The 15,220-nt window shown below is 35.7% G+C and overlaps 1 pseudogene; it reads right to left on the bottom strand.

Annotated features, from left to right (window-relative positions):
* Positions 1-11,868: 11,868 nt before the first annotated feature.
* On the bottom strand, positions 11,869-14,748 carry LOC129685462 (threonine--tRNA ligase 1, cytoplasmic-like; annotated as a pseudogene).
* Between the last annotated feature and the right edge of the window lie 472 nt (positions 14,749-15,220).

Genomic DNA, 15,220 nt, shown 5'->3' with positions numbered 1-15,220 from the left:
GAAAAAAAAAGCAACTATGAACAATTCAGAGCAAATACATGTGGAGTAGGACTGTTATTCCTTTATTCATAAGCCAAAAAGTGGTTGTGCCATACAATTTATTTTATCTTATTGAGTATTATTTATATTGACTCCCAAAATGTCTACAATCCCACAGAGAGTGAGCGGTCCACTTTCCATCCATTGTCTCCAGCATTTGTTATCAGTTGTCATTTTTGTCATTCTATTGGGATGAGATTTAATCTCAAATTTGTTTTATTTTTTAATTCTCCAATTATTAAAGATGATGAGAACTTTTTTCAGATAGTTTTCACTAATTTTGTTGTCATCTATTGATTCTTTTCTGTTTACATCCCTAATTCTTTTTAATTGTGCCTTTTGTTCTCTTGAGTCTTTGGGTTTTTTAAATTTTATATTCTAGATATTAATTCTTTGTCAGATGTATATGGCAAAGATCCTCTCCAATTCTGTGGACTTTCTATTCACTAAATTGATTATTTCTTTAGCACAGAAAAGCTTTTTAGTTTTATGAAGTTCCATTATCCATTAATGCCCTTACTTTCTAAGCAAATTGAGTGTCTTACTCAGAAAGTCCTTGAACACAACATATCTTAGTGTTAGGAGACTGTTAGGAGGCATCATGACCACCATGGTAACTTTTATTAGGAAAAGAAAGAAAGAAGGAAGGAAAGAAAGAAGGGTAGAAAGAAAGGAAAGAAAAAAAAAACATTAATTGGGGCTTATATAAAGTTTCAAAGATTTAGTCCATTATCAGCATGTCAGAAACCATGGTGACACTCAGACATGGTGCTAAAGAGTGGGCTGCGAATTTATATCCAGATGCACAGGCATCAGGAAGGGAAAAACAGTGGGCCTGGCTTGATCCCTGAAAACTTCAACTACCACATGCTTTCTCCAACAAGGACACAACTCCTAATTCTTTTGATGTAGTGCCACTTCCTGGTGAGCAAGCATTCACATTTATGAACAGTGGGGGACATTTCTTTTTCAAACTAATACAAGATATCTTTCCATTTTCTAGAAGGGTTTTCAATTTGTTTGTTCAGAGATTTAAAGTTTTCTTTAAAGAGATTAATTTACACAGAATCATGCTAAGATATTTTTATTGTCTTTCATGCTACTGTAAATGTGAATGTGTCTCTGATCTCTCTTTCAGTGTATTTGCTGCTGGTGTATAGAAAACATGTTGGGTTTTTGTTGTTCTTTTGTTTTTAAGTTGGCTTTGCTAAACTTATAAATTTTTATGTAAGTTTTCTGGTGGAATTTTTGTAATATATTATGCACAATATCGTATCATCTGCAAATAAAGATAGTTTGACTTCTTTTCTTTTATATATTTCTTTAATTTCCTTCTCATTCATTATTACTCTGGATATTGCTTTTGCACTGTATTGGAAGGATGTGGGAATTGTGGGAAGCCCTGTCTCATTCCTGAGTTTATATTTTAGGACTATCTCTGTACAAACTGACAGCTTACTGATACTCCTGATTCTAAATAACTTTATGTTATTTTGAAAATTCTTCCTGGTTAAGGTCATTTTCATAGTATATGTTAGGATAATTTAGGTTTACAGATAATACCACAAACAACTGAATTCTTTTCCAAATTATCTACCTTTTTTCTACTGATATATTACATTACTATGGCTGAGTTATCTCAATTACTGAGTCAAAAATTGATGCGTTTACTTAAAATCAAGATATGGCATCAATTATGGTTGGTTGCTGTTATTGTTTTGGCTTTGATTTTGTTTTCTTGAAAGCATGTCTGCTTCCCTGGATGCTCCAGGTTCATGCTGTATGCAATTCAACTACATTGCTGTAAGAAGGCCTTCATGGATTAAAGAAGGAGAAGAAGAAGAGGAAGAGGCGGAGGAGAAGGAAGAAGAAAGAAAGAAAGAAAGAAAGAAAGAAAGAAAGAAAGAAAGAAAGAAAAGAAAAGAAAGAAGAGAAGGAAAGAGAAAGAAGAAGAAGGAAAAAGTTGGGTTTGTATTTAGTGAATTAGTTTTTTGACAGTATTGATTTTCTTTTTTTCTTTTCTCAAGAAGAACGTGAACTCGAGTCATGTAATAATCATATTGATAAAAGAAGGTGTAATTTCCACCTATTTCAGTCAACTCATAAATAAAAACACCTATGTGAAGAACCCAGAAGGGATTTTTGGTATTATTCTATGTGAATCATGCTGACAGTTTTACTCCTACAATCCCTATAGAGATTTGTGGCATATCCGACTTTAAAGGAGGGGAGGAAATCCCAGAGTACTTACATATGTATATTTGTGAAAATGTGATTCTTATAGATGTCAAAAGTATTGCCTTTCTTATTTCACCATCATTATGCAATGCCTTCAGGCCCAGGACATGTAGCTTTTCTATTAAGCACTTAATCTCACTTAGGCCCTGTAGGAAAATGTAACAGCAATCAGTAAATAACAGTACAGGGTCTGTTGATTACTACTGAATAAACTAAAATGCTTTCTACACATTGCAAACTAAAAACGGATGGCACACATCACTTGTTCTGTTTTAATGACATGTTAAATCTAAGAGATATATTAATCAATGCATTATATAATGCTTTCCAAAGATCTGTCTATGTCATGCTTCAAAAAACAAAGAGCTGAATATGATGAGACTCTTCTGAGGAAATTAAATCAATTTTCATAAACATTAGGCACTTGATAAAGAGTTTGGAAAATAGGATGGCTAAAAAAAGACAATAAAACATACGTTAAAAGAAAATGAGGGTTGGTGTTTCACCTCTCTTTACTAGGAGTCCTGTCTAGTTAGAGGGTAGCCTCTTTACTAACTAGATAGAATTCCTTGTGGAGGGAGGGGAACATCAACCCATCCACAAAAACTTGATCCCAAAATTTACTCTGCCTACAAGATGTGAAAGGATAAAGATAGAGCAGAGACGGAGGAGATGTCCAATCAAACCCTGGCCCAATTTGAGACCCACTTTACTGGAGAGAGCAAACCCCTGACACTAGTAATGTTACTCTGTTGTGCTGGCAGACCAGAGCCTAGCATAGCTGTCTTATGACAGGCTTCTTGCAGCAAAGGATCTAAACAGACGCTGAGACTCACAGAAATGGATTGGGTCGAGCACAGGGATCCTTGTGGATGAGTTGGGGAGGATATAAGGACCCAGAGGAGACAGGAGCTTCACAAGGAAGCCAACAGAGCCAACTAAACTGGGCTCAAGGGGGCCTGTGGAGACTGAAGCACCAATCAAGGACAATTCATGGAGAGGATCTAGGACCCTTACACATATATACCTGATGGACAATTTAGTCTTCTTGTAGTTTTCCTAGTCAGGGAAGTTGGAGCTGTTTCTGATATGGACTCTGTTTTATGTTTTTTGATCACGTCCTTCTAGTGGGGAAGCCTTGCTTGGGCCACTGTGAAAGAGGATGTAGCTCAATCCTGATGTGACTTGAAGTACTGGGGGTTGGGGGGTGGGGGAATTGCTGAGCGGTAGGGGAGGAAGAAATGGGAGAAAGGAGGGTGAGTGTGACTAGGAGGAGAGGACAATGGGGACCACAATTAGGATGTGAAGCGAACGGCTAAATAGAGAAAAAAAGAGAAAGGAAAAGAATGAAAACAATTGAGGAAAAGTGAATATTCTTATGATGCTTAGTTTCATAAGCAGCATTTTCCCTCTTTTTCTTAGAAAATTCTATTCTCTTGAACTTTTGATTTTGTTTTTATTTTTGTTTTTCAGTATTTCTCACTTGAGAGAAGTGATTCCCAACCTTCCCAAAGCTATGAAACTTTAATACAGTTTCCCATGTCCTGGTGACCCCCAACCATAACATTATTTTGTTGCTACTTTCATAACTCTAATTTTGTTACTATTATGAGTTGTAATGTAAATATTTGTGTTTTCTGATGATCTTAGGTAACCCTTGTGAAAGTGTCGTTTGATCCCCAAAGGGGAAAAACTCACAGGTTTAGAAAAATGGCTGTAGAGTATGACTTTGTTAAAACAAAAGGAATCATCAAGCCACAAAGAAGTAATGAAGAACGTTAAAATCAACATGGGTAAAAAAAGAATTCAATAAAAAGGTTATATCCTTTGATTCAGTATACTTGCTTAGCATTAGGAAAATGTTAAATCATTCAGATACTAAAAAAGATTAGTGCTTGATAGAGCATTGGGGCGGTGTAGAAGGAGGAGTAAGCACAGTGAAAATATTAGGAGACATTGTAAACTTTCTCTGTGACAATGAAAGGGCGCATGCATTTTACGTAATATGTTGTACCTAGGAGTTTACCTTAAAGGCGCTATCAACTTTATTTATGATGATGGCTGATCATCCCTGAGGACAGAGGATCTTGGTGTCAGAAGCATCATGTAAGCTTCTACTGGGAGAAAATAACCAATGGCTCTACTCAGTCATGGTGAATCAGTTATGATTCACTACAACAACCCAGAGAGCAAGACCACACTACGTGGAAAGCATATCTTGGAGGTAATCAGCAGCTTCCTAATTTAACTTAGGACCCATTCACCAGGAGGGGAATTATAGCTGGTGTTGGCAATCTAAACAATTATGTAGCACTAATGAAGTCATGGATCTTGGATGAGAACTCACACCTACAACTTTTCTTAGCCAGCAAAATCCTTAACTACAATCTAAGTACTTGTCTTTATATACAAATATATAAATATAGTCCTAGCCTCAAAAAACCAAAACAAAACAAACTTCTATTTTGAACATATAGAGATCACTACAGAAAGCCATAATCAATCAGAATGTAGAATTGTGAATTCCAGTTGCATTTACAATACAGATACAGTACCAAAGGCTCAGGGATTACTGGAGAAGAGGGTGAAAAATACTTTAAGAGCCAGAGGATGATGTAGTTTGCTATGAGATAATGTTCTCCAGTAATATCAGAAGCTAGACCCATTAAGTCACAAACATGATGCCCTAAAATTGATCTAAACATGGCTAACACAACACTAGTTATAGTAATATGGACTGGGTGTGGCAAAAACACCAAGAAGGCCTCAAACCTTAGGCAAACAGTTCTAAAAAGCTCAGGAATGCTGAAAATTGGAGAGATATTATTTTCTATGGAACAGCACATCAATTGGTAATCTGATACCAGATATCAGCCCTGAAAATACGAATACAGGAGGAATTATGCAGACTGAGCAGGCTATATTTATATATTTAGTTTATATATATATGTGTGTGTTTGTGTGTGTGTGTGTGTTTGTGTGTGTAGTGTATGTGTGTGTTTAATAATTTTAAAAGGAGGCTTTGACCTTTAAAAAAGGAAAATGGGTGTATGGGAAGGGTTTGAGAAACAAAAAGGAGGTGGGGGTGATGTACTTATAACTTGAAAAAAGCAAATCATTGATCAATATTATATTAAAATTGTATTAACAATTTTAATAAATGTACTACATTAGGGGAAGTTACTAGTAGCAAAGAACACTCAGAAGAAAATTGGATGAAAGGACGATAGATAATGGATTTTCTGAAATCTTTCTTCATATTTTATCCATTTTGAGAATTAGATTCATTACACTTGGGGCTGCAGGTGCAGTGGTGGGTGCGACCCTTCGCCACGAGAAGCCACTTGTGCACAGAGTGTGTCGTAGACTCTGAGTGTCCCTGGAGGCTAGGTATATTCCCACCTCCTTGCAGCCCCCTGAAATACGCTTACTCCAGATGCCATGAAACACTTTAATACTGCCGGTATTTCTAGACACTTTCAAATCACACCAGTGAAAACAGGCCATGATAATCTAAATTAATTAAAGTTTATAATAATGAGCTGCTTTACTATATTTATTAGGAGTTCTTTGTAGACTATGCTATAATTTTCATAGTTCTTGATTTTATATAATTTAAAAACCTCAACGAAATATTTTAATGATGGACTTATGTTAATTCACTGTTGATCAGATGAATTATATTTAAACTATGTGTTAAATTTCAAGAAAATTACATTATAGCCTCATCAGATTTTAAATATTGCTTTGGGTATTTTAAATAACTATAAAAATATTAAACTTTAAAAAGTATTCATTATTATATCATCTTCTACTAGTTACAAAGGCTGGAATAGCCTTATCTGCTCTACAATTGCTATGCCAAATATTGATATGGTTATATGTTTTGCTGAGACTTTCAGTAGAACTCTAGCCATGTTGTCTTGCTTAAATACTTCTTTGTTAACCAAAACACATTACTACTATTTTTTAAATACTGATGGCTGAGTAATTCATGCAGATAATTAAAGAAGTACTTCAATTTTCATTACATCCTCAAGCATTCTCTCTCTTCAATACAGATTAAGTTTAATAGAGCTGTTTGCATGCACTTTTCTCTGATTTGGAGTTTTGTTTGCAAATAAATTGGTATCACAAACCTTATTGCCTCACTTTAAGCACACATTCCCATTTTATTGATATATTGAAATGTTGTCAGTGGTGTAAATGTCTTTCAGAAAAAAATCTTCATTTTAATCAAAGGTTTTCTATTCTACTTATATAACACTAAAGAAAATATCACTTAAATCTTCAGTAGATGTACAGATTATTCCCATAGAGAAGCTAAAGTGAGCCTAAACAGTCTACTCTTTGATGCTGTACAAAGATAAATATCTAAAAATATTATATTTTGATATAATGTGGAAAAAATAAAATATTGACTTTTGTATATCATTATGATGTGATTTTGTAAATACATGAAAACCACATTTCTCTCTCGTGTATGTTGTTTGTGGCTATGTAAATTTGAATGTCAAAGCAAAGCATGATATAAGAAGAGTTGGCATGGTTTATTAATATTTGAGAAAAAGTTCTCAGCATTATATTTAAGACTACTTTAATTGTAAGAAAATTCATATATGTTAGGTAGAGAAAAATTAAGTCATTATGATATGCTTACTCATCACACCATATACCAAAATATCTTTTTTACTCTCTTGCAAGTGCACAGTATTCACTTTGGGAAGTCACTGATTTAGAATGAGATCATAACAGGAATGAAATGAGATAATAAAAAAAGCTAACGGTAAGGAGCTTTTGAGGTTAAACTCAGAACTATGATTCTTTAGAACATTGTTTTCCTATCTAAATTCACACAATTATCTCACACAATTTATTATTTTATTCATGCTATTTCTACCATCCAACAGTAAGGTAAAGTCACACTGTGACCTTGAATCCAACTCACACTGAGTAATGGAGGAAAAAATACATTATGAGCAAAAATACCATGCAGCACAAGTTTATGCATTTTTGTGTCATCTTTCCTAAAGGGAGGTCAGAGTTCAGACACAGTTTTTCAGGAATCGTCTTTCAGATGTGAATATGTATGTCTACCCGTGCATTCAACATGCTACAGTTATATAGAGAAATCCTAGCTAGCGCTGAATTGTAGATATTAAAGTGATAATGTATCTTGATTAAATTACCGAGCCTGGCAGGAGGGGCACAGGAGGAGAAGAGGGGGGGATACAGTAGGGATACAGGTGAATAAACAGTAAATAATAATAATAATAATATTTAAAGAGAAAATTTTGCCATATTCAAAGGAAAAAAAATTACCAAACCTGTATTCACCTAATACCGCGATGTTCCTAGTCTTTCTGGGCTTAAGCTAATCCCTACAAGCACCTATTGACCAAGATCATTCATTTGCCTGGCAGTGGTGGCATTTTGTGATTCATTACTGATTAATTCCAATCAAGTAATCGTTCCCTGCATCAATTAAACTTCTATGTTTTCTAAGACACAGACATCTAATAAAAATAGACCTTTTAGAAAGAATAACATCTTAGAAAATTTCATGACTCAACAAAAATATAATATTCCAAAAATTATTTTCATAAAAATGCTAGTGGATAAAAGACTCATAATTGGCATGCTATATTCTTTACTTCCCAGGTTGTCAAGCTTGAAGACTCTCAAACACCTTTTCTATTTATGCACTGTGTTTAATTAAAAATTTTCTGAGTATTCATATACAAGGAAACAAGCTTTTATTTTCTTCTTCCAGCTAGGTTTTCAAAGAATGCTCAAAAGTTTTCTACAGCTGAGATTTTACTGGAGTTTGCTTAGTATAATGGCCCTCTGCTTTCTTCTTACACCCTTGTAGTTGCTGTGAATAGGAATAAAAATAAGAGAGACAGCAGCTTGCTTTGGATGAGTAGTTATATTGTTCCTCATCTGGAACAAATACTTAATCTTTGTGAAGGTTGGACAATATTCTTTGTGTATCTGACAGAAAAAGAAAACATATATTCATGAGCATGCAGGAACACAGCCTTCTTCAACATGGTTTACTAATCCAATTCTTGGCCACTCAAGTTCTATGTCAAGCCACTGCACACTAAGGAATAGAGACACTTCATACTCCTTTTATACCCTGCATAGTACAGGAAGCAACAACTTGACATAAAGACAAAGTGTTAAAAAGATTGTTATTAAAAAAAAAAAAAAAAGAGAATGTGATCTTCTACTTAAACAAAAATAAGGAAGAAAGGAAACTTTGAATTAGCCATTATATTGTACAGAATATGGAAAAAAAAACAGAAAAATATTTTAATCAGTCTTTATATGTACTTTATTATACTAATATAACCTACTGAGTACAAATAAATAATTAAAATTTTATTTTTCTTCACACATAAGCTCTTTTATGGACAAAGTTTCTAATTACATTTTAATTTTTCATTTATTTTTATGTTTAGAAAATTTTGAGACAAAAGTCTTAGATAATCATACACATTATATGTATTATATGTATTATATGCTTATGTTGACCTCATATCACCAAAAACAGCTGTTAAGTGATATTTTTAAATAGAAACATAATTTATTCACTTTATTTTTTGTGTGAGTAATTTGCCAACATGAGTCTGTGTGGACCACATACGTGCTTGGTGTTGGTGGAAGCCAGAAAGGGGCATGAAGACCCAGAAACTTGATTTACCACCATGTTAGTGCTGGCAATTATGTCTAGGTCATACGCAATGGCAACAAGTACCCTTGACCACTAAACCTTCTATCCAACCCTCAAAGTGAGTTCTGTTTATTCTTTTATGATATCACTGATGACTACTTCACACAATTGTTATTTTTCCTCTTCTCTGTGTATTTCTGTGTGTGTACTTATGCTATTGCTAAGTATTTTATAAATATTTGGATATTTTCAATTGATTATTTTTAAATAATTTTTGTAAATGCTATTATACTTCATACTTAAATTTAAGTAATATTTCCCATAATCTTATGGTTGCTTACTGATCATGAATTAAAAAGGAAAGGGAGAATGAAAGAAGAGCCATATACTCCTGACTTCTCAGGTTTCTTAGTTCAATAACTTTAAGATGAGAATATTTTTGTATTATGTTATTTTAACAGAATTTAAATAAGTTTAAACTTTAACATAGATATTATTTATTCATAATATAAATCTTGAGTTCATTTTTCTATGGTATATAGATATATATTACAAGAATTAGCTGCCAGTAAGGAAGGAATTAACATCTAGCCACTACTTATAAGGTCCTAATTAAAAATAACATACTTTGATTTAATCAAAGTTCTCCCTATGAAAACAATGAGTTTAATGGACTTATGTGTACAGCATGGGTGAGAAGAGACACAAGACAAGAGACAACAAGAGACAAGCTCCAAATGAGCTTCTCTGAAGCCTTCAGATCACTTGGATAATGAATTCCTGTTGAAATGATCCTACATTAATCCCCCTTTCTTAGTCTCCAGGTTATACACTTTTGCTCCACAATTAGGGAGGAACTTCTTACAAAGGTCTGGGAAAAATTGTTAGATATTTACTTGAGAGTCCAATGACTTTCCCACCTACTTTTATTTTTGTAGGCACAGCTAACAGCCCAAGTGTGATTAACTTTGATAAGATAGTGCAGTGTTGTTTGAAGGATAGTCACTTACAGCAAAAATAAATAAACATGTAAGTTACAAAATGTCTTTTGATGAATCTCTCTCTTTTACTTCAAATATATATATATATATATATATATATATATATATTTAAATGGCTGAATTTTCTGAAAAACATTAATCTCAGTGTTATACTCTGACTATGAGAAAAAGATGAAAGTTAATTTGGTCAGGACATTTGTTTTTGCACAAAGTGTGAGTCAAAGCACCAAGAAGGCTACCTAGCAGCACATAGTCAAAGTGGTGTCTTCTACCATTGATGTAGGTGATGACTGTGTGCGATACCATTGGTTAGCGCTAGATAACACAATCAGACAGTATTGGTTAGTTTGTTCAAAGCATAAAGGGAGACTCAGTAATTATGGATCCTTGTCAGGCTGAAGACATTTGATAGAACAGCAGCAACAACAAAATGAAAGCCAACTAACCAACTCAACAAAGAGAATTAATCTTTCTCACAAGAAAATATCCCAAGTAGAAACGTTTCCCAATCCCTGGTTTGTTACCTCGAAAAAAAAAAAAAAGTAAAAAAATAAGGCAAAGCTTATCCATCATTTGGATCCAATTTTTACATGGAATTTTAAAAATGAAGAACTGAATAAAATAAGGCATTTCAAGAAGCATCAGCTAAGTTTATATCTAGCTGAGAGAAAATGATCATAGTTCAGTAGAGCAATCATAAATATACTCCTACATGAGCCTAAAGGTCATTGGCTTTAGGGCTAGTAGTTCAGTAGATATTAAATCCCTCATTAACCTTTCTTCTAAGAGCTAAATATGCTTATGGGACTACTTCAAAATAATTTAAATAGTTGAAAGTCATGGCAGACTATAGAGCTACAGTAAAACCCATACTCTAAGAACATGAAGAAGGAAAAATGGAAGATGGAATGGGTAACTGTGTGTTTTCCACTAAAGTACTGTTAAACGGTAGACTGTAGGGTTAATCTCCTGAAAATTTTTGCATTCAGAGAAAGTAACCCTTACACTGAAGAACAGTGTAATCAGGAGAGAACACATAAAGATCTCTTTGCATAGAGACAACTAGAGACATGATAAGACCTCTGTATTCCCTACTCTAAGATATACCTTAGCAATGCTGCTACAAATCTGTCTTAAAATGTAACTAGTGTAACAAAGCATAGAGATAATGAATAATACAATTACATTACTTTTCTGAACACAAAAATAATAGCCAAATTTATATCCTTTGTCCAAAATGACATTTCATTTTTTTTAATTATTTAAAAAGATATTTGTATTTTTATAAAGAAACTAATTTCTCACCCTGAAAGGAAATAAGTCTTCACAAATGGTATTTGTTGGGTATCTAAATATAAGTATGCAACATGACAATGTTTGAGATTAATCGAACAAAATGACTAAGAAGTATTTTTCTTATTTTGAAAAAAAATATTTTTTAATTGATTGAATGTATACAAAATAGCCCTGTTACATTAAAGCATCCTCCATGATTTTTCCATTGTGGAGACATTCAACGAACAACATAATTTTAATCTAATTTTTTAAATTATTTTAATTATTAATTATTTTTTTATTTTTTAATTATCCCATATCTAACCCATTAGCTAAGATTTGTCCAGATCATAAAGGCTGATACATACAGACTGCAGAACTATTCCACATTCATTATAAAGAATATTTCCCAGTGTACAATGTCATGTGATAGAGCATGGGTCTTCCTTTATACTGAGCCTACTGAGCCAACACAGGCCTGCCATGATCCATTAAAACTGCGATGGAAGGGGAGGAGGACCTCCCCTATCAGTGTACTTGGAGAGGGTCATAGAAGGAGATGAGGGAGGGAGGGTGGGATTGGGAGGGGGTTACAATTGGGATACAAAGTGAATAAACTATAATTAATGTAAAAAATTAAAAATTTAAAAAAACCCTCTGTTTACTGTGAGACTGCTTGAGTTGCTGCAATTTCCTCAACAGTTCTCTGTACGTGGACCTTATTCTCTCTAGTATGGATATTCACAGTGCCACTGGCTTTCTGTTTTTTATCAACAATGGGGATTGAGAGACCAAAGAATTAAAAATTAGTTTGGGGGAGTTATTGGATTAACACAAAAGCCTGAGCAAAGGCCAGACACATCGAGACATATGAACATGGGCAGACACATCAGGTCATCAGCAGGGAGGAACCAGACTTACTGCATTCTTTCCTACTCACTAGAGATGCAGTCGCTAGGAAACCTCTCCCCTAGCAACAGCCAAACAGAGGAAACCAGACCAGTTAATGGTACCTTCCCATATCCAATCAGTTTAAAATGCAACATCTCCTTTGTGTTTCAACCAATAGAGGCTTGCCAGGCTGGAATTCCCTTGCTTTGGGCTTGAATGGGAGGGACTGGGACCTATATATAACCCTCCTCCTCCAAGCTCAGGCTCTACTCTCAACTGCTGCATCAGTAAGGTGTGGGCACTAGCTTGAGTTTATAATAAAAAGTCCCTACTGCGTTTGCAATGGAATCAGCTCCTTCATGGTCTTTGGGGTCCAGAAGACTTGGGCATAACAAGATGAAGTTATACTGAGCTAACTGTGAATTTCTGATCTTCTTATTGAAGGTATGGCCCAGATCTAGGTTAATGTCCAACCTTTTAAGCATATTCATCACTTGTTGGTCCCACTGGAATCATAACCTCTCAAGGAGAGAGCCAGAAAGGCCATTTGCCCCATAGTTTTATATGAGGATAGCAATCATTCTTTTCATTGACCCCAGCATGTCTCAGTGAACAATTACTGGCCTTTTCTTCTCATCACCATCATAGCTTACTTAAGTAAGATTGTCCTGATGAGACCTAATAGGCAAGGGTCAGAGGGTATGGGAGAAGGACCTCCCTTATCAGTGGACTTGGGGAGGGTCATGAACGTCTCCGAGGAGACGTCAGAGGGAGAGTGGAATTGGGAGAGGATGAGGGGGCTACGGTTGGGATACAAAATGAATAAACTGTAATTGATTTATAAATAAATAAATAAAACTGATGGGCAACTGAAAGTCTAGCTGGATGTTCGCACACTAGTGGTGGCAGCCAATTGCATCTTTTACCTTCAACATCTTTGTACCACCAACAGCTCCATCACCAGGATTTCATTCCCACTTTTCACCAAATTCGTTCAAACTGTTTTCAAGTTGTTTCTTGGCTTGTTTCCATATTTCTATATCTCCAAGTATTTTTTTTTTCTGGGCTATTAAAAGGAGCCAATGTGAATGAAAATCCAAAAACATTATGTACTGTGGGAAGAAAATCCAAACAACCTTCGATTTCATCCTCAATCTGCTCCATAGCACAGAATGTTTGTGTCATCCTGCTGGAATGTTCTGACCCGCATGAGTCCTATGAGAGGCCCTGAGAGCTCATTCCTATGAGGGACACATAAAATCAACTAGCTTCAGAGGCAGCCCTCGCTGGGACCTTGGTAGATGATTGAATGTAAGGCAGTGTCCTGCAAAGTGCATGGGCTTCAGGGCAAACTTCTCCTTTTCCACCTCAAAGGAAAACATGTTCTCACTGTAGTGCTTCCAGTGGCCAGAGGTCATCCAGAGCCAGCTATTGAAGATGTTGGGGGTGATGACCTCCTGAAAGCCTCTTTTCCTGGATTCACTCCTGATAAATTCCACAAGTGTATTATAAATATAAGTTCATTTTGGCAAGGAAAAAAATAAAAGCTACTTCCAGGGCTGAGTTCATGAAAGAAAGAGTTCTTGTTCCCTCCCAGTTTTCCTATGATCTTGGTTTTTGGGTTCCTCTTGGAACTTCTTCCACTCTTTCAATAGTTTGAGGTAAGGGAATGAAATGCCATAAATCCTCTGGAGGGTTTCCATGTCTGCTTTGCCTTTCCAGTACGTGGAGGAATTCTTGTGTATTTTTAAAGTCTTAATCTTTCCTGTGTGTCTGACATGAGGAACAGAGCTCTACCAGAGGACCACGTCTATAGACAGAGGTGGTCGGGCTGTTTACTTTTTCATTCAGTATCCAGCACCACTTGAACTTGTACTTAAACATTTTTAGCAACGTTTCCTTCTTAGCTTTCAATCTTTCAAAAGCTTGCTTCTCTTTTATGATTTTCTTACAGAAAGTTTCCAGGGAAGAAAAATCCTGGTTGCAGGATACAGCTCCTTCTTCAAGGGTCATATCATAAGAGAACCCATTTTCTTTTGGTGGGCTGTAACATAAGCATCTACCACAGACACTCCATGGACTCTCTCCAAGGACACTGGAGTGCCACTATACTGCCTGTGCTTCCTCATCCTCAAACTTGAGAAGCTCCAAACTGCAATCTGTCTCTGAGGCGGTCCAGGTTCCCAATGACCTTGTTCACTTTAGCAACAACAGTGTTGTCAGCCAGGCCTTGACTAATTCCACAAGCAATCTGATGTGGTGTACTTCTCCAGGACACTGCATCCACCTGTTTTCCATAGGGCAGAGTGACTTTAATTGGCTTGCTATCTTTTGCTGCCTTTTCAGCCAGGATAGAAAAATGTTCTTCCTTTTAGCTTTTTCATATCAAGGTTCGTGTTAACATACTCAAGCCAAGGATTCAGCTCTGCTCCATCTCCTCCATCTTACCTCCATCTCCTCATTGGCATCCATGACCTTCTTGCCATAAATCTTCCCTGAAGGGCTGTTAGCTTTCTCCTCCAAAATGGAAGGACAGCAGAGAGACAAAACCGGAGAACTACAAGGCAAAAAAGAGCTTAAGCCAGCGGCAAGGACCTGCAGTTCTGCACTCCGTGTGTTCCACATCAACTAAGAAGTATTTCAATGTAAGGAAAATGACTCCTGTGGAAGCTGTTGCCACAGTTAAATATTTTGATATATTACCAGTTGATTTTAATATATTCTCACAAATACAAACAAAATATACTTATATATTTCTATGTACTCAAATAAAATATCTTTGTTTTTTTATTTTTTATTAATTACACTTAATTCATTTTGTATCCCCCCATAAGCCCCTCCCTCCTCACCTCCCGATCCCACCCTCCCTCTCCTTTCTGAATGCATGCCCCTCCCCAAGTCCACTGATAGGGGAGGTTCTCCTCTCCTTTCTGATCTTAGTCTATCAGTTCTCATCAGAAGTAGCTGCATTGTCTTCTTCTGTGGCCTGGTAAGGCTGCTCCCCCCTCAGGGGGAGGTGATCAAAGAGCAGGCCAATCAGATTATGTCAGAGGCAGTCCTTCTTCCCATTACTATGTAACCCACTTGGACACTGAAC

The sequence above is a fragment of the Psammomys obesus genome, unplaced genomic scaffold (genome assembly GCF_907164565.1).
Source record: "Psammomys obesus unplaced genomic scaffold, mPsaObe1.curated_primary_1811, whole genome shotgun sequence".
In the NCBI taxonomy this organism is placed as follows: domain Eukaryota; kingdom Metazoa; phylum Chordata; class Mammalia; order Rodentia; family Muridae; genus Psammomys; species Psammomys obesus.
The sequence above is the reverse complement of the archived record's forward strand: the minus strand, read 5'-3'. Positions and strand labels throughout refer to the sequence as shown.